At 44.6% G+C, this 19,821-nt stretch overlaps 1 long non-coding RNA gene across 1 annotated transcript in view; it reads left to right on the top strand.

The window, feature by feature from the left end:
* Positions 1-19,821, top strand: part of LOC138566611 (uncharacterized) — a 693,756-nt gene that overhangs the window by 661,070 nt on the left and 12,865 nt on the right. The window lies entirely within an intron of this gene.

Genomic DNA, 19,821 nt, shown 5'->3' with positions numbered 1-19,821 from the left:
GTGTTAAATATGTATTTGACACACTAATGCCAGGCCCTACTCTTCTTCACTCTTCAAGGACTGCAAGGAATACCTGGCACAGGGCAGGAGACGGATGTTAGGTGGGGTGGGGAATGTGAGGTTGGGACAGGAAGTGCAGCAGTTGCCTCCTCCCCCTCCCCCCACAAGCAAAGTTGCTTTCTTTCTTTGCAGGTGTGATTCGGTTAGGCTCATTATGCCCTCTTCTCCTTGTATAATTATCTTCTTCCAATCGCTCTCTCTCGTTACGTCCCTACTGTCCTTTTCTTTTTCCCCTCTTGTTCCCCTCCCTTTTCCTTCTTTGAAGGCCTCTCAGCTTCTTCAGTCTCTGTCCCTTTTCAAATTGACTCTGTCCCGCCCCCTTTTTCTTTCCTTTTCTATTTCTTCTTTATTTTCAATTCCTTCATCCATTGCCCTTTTGAAGTGGGGGTTTCTACCCCCCACCAGTATACCACCAAGATGACAGATGCCACTCACTAAAGCAGCTCAACAGACCATAACCAGATGACATCACCAAAGTAATAATGACGAGGTGACATTGCTGAACACACACACACATAGATACATTAGACACACTCAAGCTATGCAATAACCGCAAGTTGCACAAGAATACATATAAACTGATTGCTGATGCTTAATGCAACTAACATGAGTGCCATTTAAATAAAGATGGAAGCCACAGCTGCGTTGAAATTAGTGGAACGCACTGAAGAGGCTCAAGAACACAGGGAGAGACCAGACACACTGATTTTGCTGAGAAACGCAGACCAGGCTGTCAGTGCACTAATTGTGCATATTCTTGCCAAGGACAACAGAGGAGAGAAAGTTATAAATTAGCAGAACAGATAGGACACCTGCATGTGTAAAAGCTGAAAATCCTCATAAATGTGAGCAGGAAAATTAGGTTTTTGGTCCCTGTACATGTGATCTGAACCTGGAAGACAAAGGGCCTCATTACAAGTACTCCGGTCCGGAATTAACACTGCCGGTAAAACCATACCGGCACCGTTTCCAGGTCCGCCCAATCATGACCCGCGGCCCCGGTAATAGCACCACCCTCAACCGCCACCGCGGAAATAGGGGTCCCGTTAAGTCTGTCTGCACGGAAACCCCTCCGTTACCGTCAACATGAAACACCGTGAGCATCACAACTAGCGCGGACACGGAAATACTGGCAAACAAATGGCGTAAATACCGTGATCACGGTTGCGGAACCGCCGCCACCGCGAACACGGCGTTATACACTGCCTGCTGAACTGAATCAGGGCACAGGTGCACCAAATCAGCCCAGCTGGACCTAGCAGGCCACTGGGAGCCTACAAAAGGGCCAGACCCAGCCCAACACAACACAGAACCATGCAGGCAGCAGGTCTAGTAGCACTGGGACTGGGCCTACTCAACCAACAGGCAGCACTGCACATGGTGGCAGTAATGGCGCAGAGGAGGAGGCGTAGGCGGAGGAGGCGCAGGCGGCAACCAGCCAACCCTGCAGCTATGGCAAACCCCATTGCCCAGCCAGCCCGACCCCACCGCCAGCCAGCAATACCACGCATCAGGGCCTCACCCTGGAACCTCACCCCAGGACAGATCCACACACTATACCGGCTGGACCGTGCAATAATCCTGCACATCACCGCCATGATTGAGAACAACATCAGCAGCCAAATTGACACCCCCACCGCCACCCCCCTCTTGAAGGTTGTCTCAGTACTGCATTTCCTTGGCACTGGCACCTATCAACACACAGTTGGTGAGCTGCACGACATATCACAACCCTGTTTCTCAAAAAGCCTGGTACAGGTACTGGATGCCCTGTTGCACCATGTGTCGGAACACATAGCCCTACCCCGCACCCTCCCCGAGGTCATTGCCACCAAGTTGGCCTTCCATGCCATAGCAGGCATGCCAAATTGCATAGGCGCAGTTGACTGCACCCACGTTGAGCTGACAGTACCACGTGCAATTGAGGCGGTGTTCCGCAATAGGAAACAGTATCACTCTTTGAATGTCCAGATGGTTTGTGATGCCATGCAACTGATTACACACTGCTGCGCATGTTTCCCAGGCTCATCACATGACTCAATGGTACTGTGGAATTCCACGTTGCCACGGTACATGGAACGCTATGCCGGACAAAGCACATGGCTATTGGGTGAGTACAGCTGACAATGCCACAACCCTGTCGAAGTGGTGTGTGTGCGTCCAGGACAAAGAGCATTGTGAGTGTGCCGCTGTGACCGCACATGCATCACCCCCCTTCCATCTACCAAATACACAGCGGATGCCAAACATCATGAAGGAAGACATGACAGGGCACCACAATGTTCCTGTGCACACGCTGGCACAGCCAATCCCGTCACTGTCCCATGAACCTTGTGCCACTGCAGACACCCACCCTCAATTGAAACACTGCCCCAAAGGCACAAGAGGCGTGTAAATGAGACGACGTGTATTTACTACTTCCGTACAGTGAAGTCACTCTGCCATGTGTGGACAGCACTGGACCGTGACATGCACACAATCAAATGTCACCCGCAGGGCACAGTAAACATGCAAGTTAATGTGTAGGCCCATATCCAGTTAGGGACATACATCGTGATGCCCAAAACATACCTCCATACACTGCATGGTACATATGCATGAATGTTGATACAAGAATGTACAGCAGCAGATGAGGACATGATGCCACAAACACTGACATGTTCCCCCATCTACATCCCATGTAGGTGATGCGGGATATGCACTCACGCCATGGATGATGACACCTGTACGGAGACCAAGGAACAGGCATGAAGAGGCATACAATAGGGCACATATCCACACACGTGGAATGATTGAGAGGACATTTGGACTGCTGAAGGCCCGTTTCTGCTGTCTGAGCAGATCTGGCGGATCACTGCTGTACAGCCCAGTGAAGATGGGTAAAATCACGCTTGTATGTGCCATGCTGCACAATATATGCCTGTGCAGGAACATCCCAATGCCACCAGACGCAGATGAGGAAGATGGGGATGGGGATGGGGATGGGGATGCAGATGGGGATGGAGATGGGGATGGGGATGGAGATGGGGATGGGGATGGGATGGCACCGCCTCCCCCTGGGGGTCCACATGATGGCCAGAGAGCACGGGATGCCCTGATTTGGATTTACTTTTGAGTCACAGCACATTCACAGAAATGCACGAACATGGTGACGACAATGAATAAATGATCAATGTCCACACATGTATGTCTTGATTCGAAATGGTGATGTATTGATGTAATAACAACAGGGAAGGAGGTGCATTGGTTAGGGAAGCTGTACACCCGGGGCCACCCACCACCCAAACGACAGCGTGTAATCGGACGGTTTTTCCGCAACCTTGCGGACACGGAAACGTTTTTACCGCCGTCACGGATTTTGCACGGTCCCGGACTGGCAGGTTGTAATGAGGCCCAAAGCCTATTAATAGTAGCCAGACAGAGACTGTTGTTCCCACCCAACTGGAAGACAGGTGATAGAAAAGTAATGCAGCATGAAGTTGAAAGCTAGAATGTCCTTGCTTGTGGCCAGGGGAGTCAGAGAGTGGTAACCATATTGGGAAAAGGCAGCACTCTGGGGTCCTTCTCCCCAACCCCCATTGTGGTCATGTCCTGGTAACTTTCCCAGGTTGAGAAATCCCATGATGTCCAATCCCTACCCACTGTCCATGCCAGTTTCCACTTTTTGCATAGCCCAATCACTGCACACTAATCTGACATAGATGTACTTGCAATGTCTTGTATCTGGTCTCAGGCGGAGCTACCCTATATGGCCGGACCAATTAGATCATCCATCCCATATAGAATACATATCTGTCCATACTTTCTGCTGTCACTGTGAAATAAAAACTCCATGTCAAGCCTGTAACAAGTTGAGAACATTGGAACTCTTGATCGTCTGTGCGCATCCCTGCTTTTTCTTAAATATTATTAAAGTAGTAATTTTGTCACATTGCTGGACTCCTCCGTTACTTGGGTGTGGGGATTTCACCTGGGCCATATCTCTTGCATTTACTTTGATTCAACTGGCAGCAGAGAATGGTCAGTAACGCCCCTGGCAAAATACTGTCCCCTCCACAATCCTGCTCGATCCCCATGGGACGTCGAGCAGATAGGATGGTTGAGTGGCAAATGGTGCGAGTGAGGGTTTCCGTGGACTTCAGCAGATCCACAGAGTGGGTAAGTATGAGCCCAGTAATCTGACAAAATACAGGTGGGAGGGAATTGGGTTAAGAGCTATGTCTTGCTGGTGTAATTTTATGAGAGTATACCTGTTTCCAGGCGTTAGCTAAGTTGGGCAAGAAGAGATGTATACCTGTGTCTAGGCACCAGTTTAGTTTATGGATGACGAGATTTATACCTGTTTCTAGGTGGTTAGCTTAGTTTACGTATGGCGAGATGTATACCTGTTTCTAGCTAGCTTAGTTCATGGAAGGTGGTACCCAAGTGAATCTTTATAGAAATATTCCTCGGCTGAGGTGTAGAAGAAGGACCACGCATTTTCAGGAAATAGTTTCCCCTGTGAGTTAAAAAACAGGATGACGGCTGTGGGGTGTTTGTGTTGTGGTGTCTTGGTGCATTGTGGGGTTTGAGACTGCACTCAAAGTATACTTTTTGCATCAGGGTTAGTGACATCACAAAAGGTTCTTAATAGGACTTAGTGCATTGGTGAAAGGTTGTTGGCCCACAGTGGGGCACAGAGTTGTTGGTCAAGAAAAATGGTAAAGGTGTTGTTTTGTATCAAGGCAAATTGGTTTTCGAAGTTTTGGAAAATTAAGAGGATGTGGCATTTGGTGGTTTGGAGTGGCCATCAGGGGCAGAGGTGAGAGTGGGGGTGGCTTGTGGTATGTACTTTTTGCGTGGTTTTATTGTGGGGTGCATCCATTTATGCAGAAAGTGTGTATTGAATTATGCATAGAGTGTGTGATGTGGGGGGTGTTTTGGTTAAGGAGTTTGAATGCGAGTGTGGCTCAAGTTAAGTGTATGTGCTTTTTTCGGGGTAGTGTCTGCAGACTGTCTAATTTGAGCTTCTGGCCCTTGGAATGTGCATCTGTTACTAGATAGGATTACATCAGAATCATTCTGAGTCCAAATAACCAGACACACTCAAGAAGATTAACAATTATCTAAAACAGGGAGTTTGCAGTGAACATCAACCTACGTAAGCTCATTCTCAGCGATTTCCACATGAAAAACATTGATATACTCTCTTTGTGCGTCAGAGTGATGTCACGGTATGTGCACATAATGAAAAAGGTTGGGATTGGTTAAGTGACACATCTAGACATACAATCATATAGGAGATAGGTTTGTTATTGGCTGTCCGATATCAGATGGGCAACTCATGACTACCTCTTCAAATGTGTCATTTTAAGAAACATCAGTTACACAGTGTTTCATTGTTTTCTCAAGCTATGAGGTCCTTCGTTATATGAACTAATACAATTGGTTGGCAGCCTGTGCCATGTCTGGAACATTTGGTACAATTAGCAGCACATGCGCCAAGACCCGGGTGCAAGTAGATAGGACATGAAGCTGCCCTACTGTGAGGAATCTGACCATCTGCAGGGGGAGAGTGCGCTCACCTGGACTTTTTGATTTTTTAATAATGAAACTGAATGATGGGAGATCAACCTCTGAGAAATGTGTGAAGTCATTCTGCACCCATTTCTTTTGCTTTCTGTATGAAACACATAGTAACGTGTACTCCAGGAAGACATAGCCTATAGGTGCCGTCTTCCCCTGTCATATTCAGCAGGAATGTGACAGCCACAGGTACATCAGAGCACCTCCAGAAGGGGGCAAGGCACACCTTCCTCCAACCAAACCATAGGCAGTCTAATTTAAATATCAAAGGCTCCATGGTTCTGCCTTCTCTTTGCCTAATCCGGCTTGTGGCAGTGCATACTAATGAGAGATAATTGAAGCAAGCCTGCTGAGGGGGCTTGGTCGCTGGACAGACAACACGAAAGCGGGACTAATACCCCTTTGGTATGCAATGTGTCAGCTTGAAGCTAGTTCCCACCTCGCTGTATGAAAGGCAGTGAATGGCCTGTCTGGGTCCAGCAGATACTGCAGGTGAGACAGGAAGTCTGCTCCCATCACAAACCTCAAGGGAGACCTGCGCTTTAATCAAGAGTCACAGATGGCTCAGTTAACCAGAGAGACACTTTGATCTCCAACAGACAGGAAGATGGGTGGTGCTTAGGTATATGTTGTCGCCCCTTATCTGTCCTGTTGCAGAGCATTCTGGTCCTGACCACAAGTATAACAGAAGATTGTTGGTGCGGACCCACGATTAGTTAATTAAGGTAGGCTTAGCCTGCACCAATCACTGGGGCCCATTTGGCTTTTAAGGAGGGCTACACCCCTCATTTAGCAGATCATCAAACGACTTTGAAATGAGTAAGAAGAAAGACTCATTTGGACCCGGGCTGAAGGTACAGTCTACCTTACATCACTGCCAGAGAAGGAAGGCCAAGAGTTCCAAGAGGGAAGCAAGATCCCTTCCCTAAACATCTCACAGGGAACGGAGGGAGATACCGGTCTCAGAGGACCCTTCCAGTAGCTCCAGAACTGGTACCCAGCCAGCGCACAGCATGCCCTGCTAGATTCTGCCAGCAAGCTTCCTAGGTTGGAAGTGCCGGAGAGTACCTGAACTAAGGACAAGGTTGTTGCCCGAAAACACTCTCCTAAGCTTGGGACCGTCCACCTTCAAAGGACGCCACGAGCCCTGCGAAGAATCTAGGAGGAGTGCCACACAAGCATCAACCAGCGGCCATCTTTTAAGGACATTTTCGAGACAGTCGAGTCCTCGAACCACAACCGGCTGCATCACTGACTGTTGTCACGTGGCAGTCACATAAGCCATCTGAGATGCCTCGACCAGTGTTCCAGATCTGCCAACCAGCACAGTTACAACAATTCTTGACCCTAAGCCACCGTGTAGACCAGCCTTCAGCCATCCATCCAGCCTTGTTTGCTGAACTGCTTGGCGCCTGACACCCATAGCTGTCTCCAATCGCAAACTCTGTCTTAAGAGCTGCCAAAGGCCCTGCAATCGCCTCAACGCTGTCGAGCATCAAAAACTTCTTAAGAACCAGGTACATTGTGGTTCTGCCCCCCTGGTCCTTCTGAGAAGGACCCTGGAGACTGCTACAAACCTTTGACCCTTGGTGCTGAAACCAAATAACCTTGAACAGTAAGACTGATTACTTCACCAGCTACCCTCTTGTCAGTATCCAGAGGGCATCTCTTTCCCTTATGAAACTGTCTGTCCTCTGTGTTCCTTTACAGAGTGGGTCGTATTTTGGAGTGTGCTAGAACTCTCTGTTGTAGAAATAATAAAGTAGATATTTTTATGCAACCTTGACTGGACAGTCCCTTTTATAATTGGGTAATAATTATATTTTTGCTATGTTTCAACTAACCTACGATCCACGACCTTGCAGAGATAAGCCTGCCATTCCATCCACGTTTCCAAAATTGGACACGGAGGTTTATAATTGACTTGTGTTCCAATCTGTTTGGATCCCTTCTGGTTTACTAGAGGTGTGGGGCTGATTCATGGTTAAAAACCCGATATTTATCCCTGGACCACTGGTGCCCCAGAAGTTGATTTGTCACACCTACCGCCCAATTAGCCCAACATCTCTCATCACCCATGTCTTCTGCCATGAAATACTCTTTGTACTTGCAGAGTATTCTTGCCCCCAAAATGCAATGGGAATGAGGGCACTCGCTATGATTTCTGGAACTCCAATTTCAAGCCCTATTTCCAGCCTCGACTCACGTGACAAGAGACCACGATTCTGTTCATTCTGCAAGCTTTTAAATGTTTTAGATGAATTAAGACTTGGCAACTTCTATGTTCTTCCTTTTACCTTAACGTGAGAAGTTTCATCCTCTGCACACATGTTGCTCTTAAGCATAGATAGCTGACCTCGACTTCTCAGTTCTTGACTTCAGACCAGACAGCCTCCACAGCTCCACCAGCTCCACCAACCTGCTATTCTGCTATGGCACAGACTTTCATTCTCTCTCCATTGTTCTTTAGCTTAATTATTTCATGATAACAATGTCCAGTTTCTGTACAATGGCGGCTCCGCCTGCATTATATTTACTACTAGTACCTAGTCTATACAATGACTTGATCTTTCTTGCGTTTCAGCGTCTGTACATATATTATACTTCTAATTTCTGCAGCAGTTGTTAACGTGTAATCTTCTTCATTTACATTTTTAAGGTTCATTTGATTCTTTGCTTCGTCATTTCTCCTCTAGGATCAGACTTCATTCAGTATTTCAGGCCATTGTGCACACTTTCTCATGATGTCATCAGTATATTTTCCTAGCTCTTTCTCATTTTCCTTCAGGGAGTTCCTCCTGCAGGCCAGCATTAACTCGAGGGTACATTTGGTATGGTTGTCTTAATGCATACCTTCTTCCAATACTAATGGTACAATAGCTGGTGTTACACAGGGCATGGTCTAATGTCTCCAATACAGGGGAGGTAGGGGGTAGGATCTCCTGTGGATGTGTACGTCTGCTCCTCCACATTCCCCGCTCTGGTCAAATCCTCTACCACCTCCTCAAGTTTTTCTGCTTCTTTGAATCTTCTCTTGAAGAAAAGTTTCTTTGGTATCCATATCTTTGTCACCCCCCTCTGGGTGCCTGCATTTTCTATATTGTTATCTACTCTCCAGGTCATGTAATTGCATTTTCCACTTGGGGTGCAGAAGACCCAACATCCCACATAATTCTTATGAGCTCTTGGATACAACAATTTTGTTCCTTCAGGTGCCACAATACTTGCTTTTATGCAGTCTCTAGTGGTACTTTCAGTCTGCGTGTTGTCTTCTGTTTCATTCTTCACATCAATCATGATCTTCATTCCCACTGCTTTCATTGCTGTTTTCTGGCATTGTCCAATTATTAGCCTTATAACACAGAATCAGAACATTATCATCACCAATATTACTCCAAGGAACTTGAATATACTTACCATCCAGTTGGGAATCCAGGAAAAGAGGAATGAGAACCAATCGTCAACTCCAATAGCCTCTGTCTCCTCCTCCATTTTCATGTGCAATTCTGTCAGCATGGTTATAGCATCCGTCAGAGTCCCATTCGCACGGTTATGAGATGGGGTGAATGTACAGCAAGAACGCCCAACCTTGGCGCAAACACCTCCTTCCATCACTGTAATCATGTCAAGGACATGTATGGCAGTGTAGAGAAGGAGCCAAGTACTCCCACCTCAGGCATTTCGGCCATATTGCCTATATGCTGGGAACTAGAGTGTGAAACACATGCAGTACCAGTGAAAATACCGATACCAAGAAGAATCATGGAAGCAAGGTTCCCATTGAGAAAACCATACCTGCATAAAAGACAGTATGATGGCCATTTGAATGAAATCCCAGAAGAAGCATGAAAAGAGAACAAAAGAGCAGATTGATGACATCACACAAAGTAATACTGACGCACCTGGAAGAGATGCCGAGACAAGAGGATGTAGACATTCTATAAGCATCAAGAAAGTATCAAAGATAAGTGACATCTTGGGCTTGAGATGAAGAAATGTAGGCTACAGAAGCAATGAAGATATCAAGTTATTTTACACATATACAGATGCAAAGAAACGCAAGCAGACAAAGTATTATTGAGGCTAGCTATGTAGTGAATAGATTGCGGCAAGTGCCAACATATACATATATAGGAGGAAGAAAAGAATGGATGTTTCCACAACGTGTTATAGCAGGGCGGGACCGGAGAAGGAAGGCCTTTTCCAGTGTGTCACAGTTGGAATTACCCCATCTTGCCCTATCCGCCCATTCAGGAGGGACTAGCGTACTTCTGAGATTATATGCCAGAACTAGCCTACTTGACTCCTACCACCTCATTAATGCGAACTAAACTACTTGCCCAGCATCTGCCTCGTCCATGCCATACTAGCCATGTCTAATTGGCAGCATACCGCTGTGTTGAACACTAAAATATCACGGCCAAATAGAACTATGCACACTAGAAAGGCGCTGCTGACCAACACTTGACTGCCACTTCTTTGCACCCATATGATAATGGCCAGCATTAACTTCAAACCCTGCTCCTTGCAAGCCAGAAACCACCAACTACGAGCAAGACTACCCCGTCTTCACGAGCCTAAGACAAATAGAACCAGACTCCAAAACCTTCACCGCAACTATAACACCACCACCATAGATTACAAACCCCACACATCAGCTCCAGAAGCCTTGCAAATAATACAGAACTGCGCCTCCCCCGTCTCTTCACAGACACATGAAAACTAATCACCGCAAATGCAGACCCTCTCCTCCCCAAGGACAGAACACCACGACACCAATCTCAGGAGCTCTCATTAAAGCAAGATATATTATGGCTCATACTACTGAAATCACAGATATACTAACTATTGATGATTTAGACCTCATGGCAGTTACTGAATCCTGGCTTCATGATGCAACAGGCCCTGCCCTCATGCTTGCCATCCCAGATAACTATCAAATATTCAGAGCAGACAGACCCAATACCAGAGGAGGCAGCCTAGCTATTATAGCTAAAACTAACTTGGCAATAAGACTTACCTCACTGCCCCAAATGAAATCCTGTGAAATACTCTCAGCCAAACTACCTTTATCCAACAACCATACACTAACTACCTTTGTGCTATATAGACCCCCAGGACCAATAGGCACCTTTGAGGAGGACCTATCAAGTCTCCTCACTAACAACACGAAGGATTCCACACAGCTTCTACTTCTAGGAGACTTCAATCTGGGCTTCAACGACCCTGGGGACAAACACGTCCAATCAGTTGAAGATATCCTGACAGAACATGGCCTTACCCAAAAAGTCCTTGCGCCCACTCATACCAAAGGGAGAACACTTGACTGGGTCGCCAACCTTAATTGCACTATTACCATCACAAAAATAACACCACAATCCTGGATAGACTACCACCTTATTGGTTTCTCATCCACAATAGAGCCCCAAAAGCCGACAAACATAGACATGGTACCCCCACTCCCAACTAGAAGTAAAAAAAACATCATAGTGTTAAACGGGATATCATATTGTGCCTCCTTTATTGTATATATTGGCCTAAGCCCAGTCGCTCTGCGAAGAAATCCGCGTCGCAAGGTTCCGACCTTAGATTGACTTAGCCGCCATTTTAGGTCTATCCGCCATTTTGATTCCTCTTTCAAAGTCACTCTGTATTCTAAAATGGTGGACAGTGTTCTCCTGCTCGTAACCTTAGCCGTCCCGACCTTTACACAGGTTAATGCCTAAACTGCCTGTAGGCTAAATGTTTGGGTCGTGTAATAAGACCATGTCCTATGTTTGACCTGAAGATCAAAGGATTACTCACGCCAACAAGTCAGATCTGCGGGCATACATTGAATACAATGTTGTTTAAATACTGAATGTGAGCAATTGTTGAACTACATTGTATAAAACATGTACTAAGGCTTAATGTCAAATTCTAAGATACACTGTTGCCATTGTGACTTGTTATTTTATAAAGTAGACGTAATCCACATGCATATAGTTGGACTAACGAGAGGTGAACTCGGCACGATCCCTAGACCGAGAATAATTACCTTGCAGAGGGGCTGGACATTGCGATTGAGAATTGTATAAAAGATGCGAATATGTAGACGTCCAGTACCTCTCACTTCTCACACCGAAAGGGCTGGTATTCGATGTGATGTACTGAGGGCCAGATAGCTATCTGATACTTTGTTGCTTTGTAAACTGTACATTTATTTGAATAAAGATCTGAGAATCTTTATAAGCCTGTGTTTGGTGTATTTCCTTTTGTGGTACTCAGCCTCGATATTTCTTTTTTGCTTTTACAATAGCTGAAAAATTACTTCCCCACCTCCTCCCTTCCCTCTTCTCGCTCGCCAACAACTCTGACCCCAACGCACTAGTAGAGCCCTTCAATAATACCATCACCAAGCCTCTCGATATCATTGCACCAGTCAAATTGCGAAAAAGCAAACAGAAGGCCCACCTTAATACCTGGTTCACCCCCCAGTTTAAAGAGCTACGACTTCAAAAAAGAAAACTTCAAACTATATGGCAACACTCCCCCACAGATAAAAACAAAGTACATTTAACTAACTTTTGTAACATGTACTAAAATGAAATAATCCTTACCAAAAGGATTACATTCAATGACAGAATTTCCAAGGCCAACTCCAATACAAAGGAGCTTTTCTCCATCCTCCGGCTAATGGACCCACAGACAATGTCTTTAAAGATAAGCATTGGTGTACTAGCATCCAGAATGCGCTATCTAACAAAATAGCCACCTTGCAGACTAAAATAGCCAAAAAAGAAGCATCCCTGACTTCTACTGAGATGCAACCTACCTCACCTACTGTAATACCTAGTACCGACACACCCTTTAGATTCACTAAAATCTCTATACTAGAAACCGAAAAAGTCATACTATCGCTGAAACCATCCAACTATCATGGCGACAGCTGTCCAGCACAAATAATTAAGGATGCAGCTAGAGATTTAGCACCATTTATCTCCAAACTAATCAATGCCTCCTTTAAGACTAGTATGGTCCCAAATAATCTCAAAGAATCTTGGGTCCTTCCACTACTAAAAAAACAGGCATTAGACCCTTCCATCCTGACGAACTACAGACCAATTACCACGGTCCCTTTCCTCCTTAAAATAATTGACAGAGTAGCCGATCTCCAAATTCAGAACCATCTTGAAGCTAACCACCTATTAGGTTCACGCCAATTCGACTTCAGACCACAACATGGTACGGAAAATTAAAGACGCAAATCGACGAGCTGAAGGATAAAGGTAAAACAGCTATGCTACTTCTCCTTGACCTATCGGCAGCATTTGACCTGGTGGATCATGCAGTGTTATGCAAGCACCTAGCGTCAGCCAACCATTTCTCGAGTGATGCTATAGCCTGGATACAATCCTTCCTAGCCAACCGCATGATGAGAGTCTTCTCCCCTTCAACTTCCGCAGGCCCTATCCAAATTACCTGTGGTGTTCCACAAGGATCATGCATCTCACCGACAATGTATAACATTTTTACCAAGCCGGTTTTTGATAAATTGGATTGACTGGGTGTCACCTTCACTAATTATGCAGATGATACCCAGATCCTCATACCCCTTTCGGGCAATTTTGACGTAGATACGGCCTTGGTAAACAAGATATACCTCCTCATTCAGGCATGGGTGGCATCACATGGCCTCTGCCCAAATGACAACAAAACTGAGATTCTGATCTTGGGTTTTGTCGCCAATCTAAAAGAACTTAGCCCCAACTACGCTGCATTCAATATCGACGACAATGTAATCAAAGTAGTAACTGAGGTAAAAACATTAGGTTTTTACATAGACTCTACCCTATCACTAAAAAACTAGTCAGCGCCATATCCTCATCAACGGCCTATACCTGTAAACTTATCAGTGCTTGCAGAGCTTTCCTTTCCAAAAGTAGCTGCATTACACTTGCCAATGCCCTAATAATGTTTAAATTAGACTATTGCAACGCCCTGTATATAGGAGCAAATAAATACATTCTAGATAAAATGCAAATATTACAAAATAATGCCCTTAGAGCAGCCCTGAACATACCCACGAGAGATCACATTTCTAATATTAAAAAAGACCAGCATTGGCTAAAAATTAGGGATAGGATTCTTCTCAAAACGGTTTCCCTCATCTTCAAATGCCTAAACAATACTGCACCCCCCTATCTCTCAGACAGAATGATTAGAAGAACTTGAACCTGCCCCACAAGATCATTTAACGCCCATTGCTTAGAAATTCCCAGATTCAAACTCTCCAAATCTGGCGGATCCAGCTTCCCAGTCAAAGCGGCGATTTCCTGGAATGCACTCCCCCAAGCCTTCAGAAATTAACAGCCATACCCCTGATTTAGACGTAATTTGTTAAACTGTCTCTGAGCCAATGACAACTAATACATGCTTGTTCTGCTGTACCCACATGTGTACGTGACCATTCAACTTACCCTTTCACCTACCCACTGTAACTTCAGGTTGAATTGACCACTGCACTTGTTTTATATGTACCCTGTACCCACTGCACTCCCAAACCTTTTCATTGAACTTGTAATATGTTGTAACTAAGCCTAAAATATACGTTTACCTGTTGCGCCCAGCTACCTATGGGTTTGGAGCGCATTACCAAATAAACAAACAAACAAACAAACTAGTCTTCTGCAATAATGGCAGCAAGACTTTCTCGGGTGATATGCACAGGGTAATGCAGCTGCTCAAGTGCCACTTTCAGTAATCCGCTGGCATCACTGGCATTCCAGTGCTTTCCTGTCTCCATAATGCTTTTGTGGGGGATAAAGAACACCCACTATGTCTCCATAGCTCCTGCTCTTCTTGTGGGGCTCTACCCTGTACCTCTATTTGTTGCATAATTGACAGCATATTAAATCCCTCCCGTACTAGCATACTTCTATTTAATACTTCCTTAACATTTTCAGTGTCAAAACTCAATATTTCAGAAGAATACGCAACCCTTTTGGCTTCAAAGTCTGTGGCTTTCTTTCCGCATGAGATAATGTCTGTTTGTTTAGTATGTGCTGTGCATTTTACGACCGCTATGGCTACTGGGAGTTGTAGTGCCTTAATGAGCCTGTCCAGTAAAGATGCATGTTGCACTACAACAATATAGTCTGCTTGGCGATAACCCCTTCTTTTACAATGTAACAGCCCTGGATGCACGATTGGCGTCACATAGGTGGAGTCCCTGAACACCGTTGCTTCCTGACCTTCGTGTTTCTCGAGCGCAACAATAAGCGATACCAATTCGGCTGCCTGTGCTGAAAAATGGGATGGTTGTCTTGCACTCACCACTACCTCAAATTCACCATTTAATCTGTATATTACAACTGCAGATAATGAATGCCTTTCCCCACTAGTCTGATCAATTTTTGATGAACCATCAATAAAGAGATTCTCCCCTCCTGCTAAAGCATTTTCTTTCACACAGGGTATATCATCATAGAATTCAACATAGTGCAGTCGTGTAAATGATCACCATCTTCTACAGGTTCAGCTAGAAACGTGGCTGGGTTCACTATTTTGCATCTCACAATTTTAATCTCTGGGTTAGAAATCATTACTTCATATGCAGATGCTCTTTGTATTGTCAATGTACTTTTGGGTTTCTCTAATATGGCAAATAAGGCGTGCTCCATGCATAGCGTCATTGCACAGCCCATCGTAATATTTGTGGACTTCTCAATCGCAAATGCGGCAGCAGCCAAAGATTGTTTACATGTACAATGTCCTCTCTTAGCTGGAACTAAAATCCCACTATAATACACCAAAGGTGTATACTCTAGTGCTGTTCTTTATGTGAGTACTGCTATCATTACTGATCCATTAGTATGTGAAAACAAATAGAATTATTCACTATAATTGGGGATTCCCAAAACTGGACCTGCACAAAGTGTTCTTTTTAATTCATCAAATCCTTCTTCCATTTCTTCAGTCCATTCTATCTTTTCCTTACCAACTTCTGCTTTCTTAAGTGCTTGCAAGAGTGGTTTTCTGTAAGTGCTTTATTTGAACACCCTGGCCCTGCAATAGTTGCATAAGCCCAGAAACTGCTGCATTTGCCTCGCTGTTTTTGGCTTTGGTTTTTTCATGATTGCCTCAGCTCCTTCAGATGTCACTTTCATTCCTTCATGTGAAATTAACTGGCCTGTACCACACCTCTTCCTGGCAATACTGCAATTTCTCCGTATCTACTTTGTATCCCTTGTCTGCCAATATAGTCATTAACTGAAAAGAGTTCTGCCTACATTCATCCTCTGTTTTGCTACAGATTTATAGGTAATCTATGTACTGAATTATCGCATTTTTGAGTTCAATGTTACCTAAATCCATCTGTAGGACCCTATTCAAAATCACAGGGGACTCACAGTACCCTTGAGGCAATTGAGTATGTTTTAGTCTCTTTTGTCTGAACGTAAAGGAAGTAAGATCTTGTGAGTCTATGTGCAACGGGATCGAGAAAAACGCATTCTTAAAATAAATCACAGTGGAATACTGAGCTTCAACTGGGATGCTAAACAATATCGGCACAGAATTCGGAACTAATGGATATTCTGATTCTACAATCTGATTAAGAGGGCACAAGTCCTGGATAAATCTCCATGACCCTCCTTTAGATGTTTTAATCAGATACAACGCAGTATTGCACAGGGACACTGATGGCACTAGGATTCCCTGTTTCATCAATGCTGAAATAGTCTCAAATATGCCTTCATCAGCTTCTCGAGACATGGGGTATGGTTTTGCTCGGGGTAAAATTGCTCCTGCTTGAGTTTTATTTTAATCTCCCCTATTCCCTTCAATAGGCCAATGTCATATGGGCCCATAGTCCAAAGGACACTTGGCACCCTTTCTATGTCTTCTGGAAAGAATGCTGGTCTTTGCCATATTAGTTCTTTTCGCTGTGGGATTTCCTTTTCCTCGATCTTTATCCAATATGTAATGCTCATGGAAAACACTACCTCATCATCTATACGTTCATCTCTGAACATATTTTCATCTGTTATGTTAGTCAATCTGTATCCCTCTTCAAGAGCTATCACTGTTCTCCATGATCTGCTTTCGTCATACACTCCTTCGAGCATTGCTATTTCCACTCATACTATAGCTGCTTCTAATTCTATGGGAATATTCTGCCCTTCTTCCTCCTACAAAGGTACTTGCGGTCTAAATAAAATGTATCAGGTATCCTCACAATCTCCCCTACTAATCCAGATAGCCATGTTGATAAAATGCTCACTCCATACAAGAAGACTTCCAGATCTATCGGCACTCCTCATAGAGCCACTTGTCCTGTAAATGCATGTACAAACTCTCCTACATTTAAGTAGTGTATTCCTGGAGTGGAGCACACTATTCCTTGATCAGTGAATGAAATTGTCATGTTAAGTTTCATCATCATGTGTCTACCCAAAATGTTAACTGGCGTTTGTCGCAAATATATCAAGGGGACAGACATGTCACATTCCCCTATAGAAACAGGTAATTTATCAGTGAAAGGAATTACATTTGTAGCTCCTTAGAACCCCTGAGCATTCATGGCAATACCTGACATTGGGTATTTTCCTCCTTTATACAAGAGTGAGTCACTCCAGTGTCTATAAGAAAAGAAAAAGCTTTTCCTCCTATCATCCCATCGAACCTTGGTTCCTCTTGGGGGTCTGGTTTTACTGATAGTACTGAACACATCAAGTCACCCTGTGAGATGTCCTATTGAGGGTACACATATATCCCTGTCCACGTAAAAGGATTCCCTTCTACCAAAGTGACACCCCCTATCGTAGGTGTTTCTGCCTGCCCTGTGTTCACATTCCATTGTGTCTGCATAAATGATATGTGATATATGATATATGATATTTTATTTATATCACGCTCATACACAAGTGCTTGTTGTGATTGTCCTTGAGGTGGGTGCATAGGCACTGGGGCATGCTGTTGTGCCTACTGTGCTTGATGCGCCTGTGTCTGATAGGATGTGTGATCCTGGGCACAACCCTCTCGTGTTTATGTGCTGTATGGCGGTGGATGACCTGTCCCCTCTCTTGAATTTTGGCCATTTTGTTGCATGTTTCCTTGGCTTCTACATACACATGCAATATGCCCTGCTATTCCACCATTCCAACACACTGGCGGTGGCATTCTGGCAAACACACCAGTATATCTTCCCTGAGTGTTCTAACTTAAACCCTGGATATTTTGAATTCCACCTTGGGTGTTCTGAAATTTACCATGGGTGTTCTGAAATCCACCTCCCATTCCTCTAAATCCTCCACCTTTAACTTGTGGACAAAACTCATATCAACTTTCATCCAATGAGTGTACATTATTCACCTGCCATGCACCCGTTATTTCTTGCGTTATTTCTCCTTCTCCACTTGTCAATAATGCCCCTTCTGTAGCAAATTTTGAAAATGTATTCTGGACTAACATGGTCTCCTCAATCTTTGTGTTCTCATCTTTCTTTTTATTCTTCTCTTGTAGCAATCGGCAATGATGCACAATAGTCAACTGTATCTCAGCCCATGGCTTTGCTTCCATTCCTATTTGTTTTTTTATTTGTCTCTGTACTTTCTCTGACAACCCCTGACACAAAATAAGATAGAATAATACCACTGTTTTCCCCCAAGGTTCACGCATCTCAAGCCGCCATCTCTCTTGAATATCCTGAATATAAGCAATATGGTCTTCATCTTCCTCATTTTACGTGTCAAAATTGCATCATATCTGACGTATTGGGATACTGTACCCTGAGAGCCATCCAAGCGTCTGCCCTGCAATTATTCAATGGCTCTCCATCATGTGCTTTCACACTTGCATATCCCGCTCGTTTCCAAATGTCGCAAGCTCTCTCTCCAAGAATAGCTGCCAGTAGATCGTTTATGTCTCCTATGGCCAACTTATTTCCCCCTGTCATTTTCTCTAATTTGTATATCTGTTTCCCAGGCCCCACAGTCAAACTAGGTAACTTGCATTTCACGTTATCCTTAGCCATATGGCATTTATTGCAATCTCACCCCCCCTTCTCTAGCAAGGGGAACTGTGTGAACCCCATCCCATAACCGGACCCCATTATTAGGTTATTCAATCCAAGGATAATCGCCCCCTGTTCGTCTTTGTGCTGGTAGTGAGCTTAAGCTACTCACATAGAGTGGGAATTCTCCTCCAATACCACACGTTCGTCTTCGGTAAAGTTTGGGATATGGCATAGGATCTGGAGTTTTTTCCTTAGGGTGTTCCTGATCTGACCATTTTACCTCCTTATCCAGATTTTGACTTCCCAAGGGGGCGCATGTACCCTCCCCTTCTATCATATGACCTGACTCCCTTTCTTCGTGTGACATTGCTACACCCCAACTGATGTGACTATCATCCTCCCGTTCTCTATCTAAATCTAATATACTCAGAGACAATGCTCTGCGATCTTCAGTAAACATGCTTTCCTCCTCACGCCGTGCTTTTGGTATCAGGGATCGTCTGCTGCTCCCTTGAGTCCCATGCTCGCTGGTGTGCCTCCTTTGCTGATATATTTTATCGATCCTCTCTCCAAAAACTTTCTGCATCATATCTTTCCTCTTCTTGTGCTAGGTATTTCTTGAGTCATTTCTCTCATAGGGAAGGCTTCTCTTATCATTTTCCATTGCCCCTGTATTTCATTGCTCTGTCTTATTGCTACTCACCGGAATGGAGAGTACGTAAACAGGCCGGACCTCTACTGCTGGGAATTTGCTTGAAGGAGCAAGGGTTGGAGCCTCCACCCAAGCCTCCTCTCTGTGAGGGAATAAACTCTTTAAACCGATATGACCACCTGCTGAACTGTACAGACAAGGGGACCGATCGATCAAAAGAGCGGGGAGAACAGATTGTCTCACACCCAGGCTGTAAAGGAAAGGATAACAAGTTAAACAATCTGCCAATAATGAATCTGGTTTTCCCAAGACTATTCCCCTTTAGTAGTATCTGGTTTAATCTCCCCTTAAGCCAAAAGAACCGGAGCAACCTATAAAGTAGAGAGGCTTTAGTATATGGCTAAAGGTATAACTCTTCAGTATGGAAAACCAAGAAAACTATACTTTACCCCTGATGGAAATAGGATTGATGTAAAGCGTCCTGGGAAACAACGAAAGTATAAAATAAAAAAAAGGGGAGGTTAGTAAGGCAGCTATCCCCGAGCGG

This window comes from Ambystoma mexicanum, chromosome 2p, assembly GCF_040938575.1.
Source record: "Ambystoma mexicanum isolate Mex_15411 chromosome 2p, UKY_AmexF1_1, whole genome shotgun sequence".
In the NCBI taxonomy this organism is placed as follows: domain Eukaryota; kingdom Metazoa; phylum Chordata; class Amphibia; order Caudata; family Ambystomatidae; genus Ambystoma; species Ambystoma mexicanum.
The sequence above is the reverse complement of the archived record's forward strand: the minus strand, read 5'-3'. Positions and strand labels throughout refer to the sequence as shown.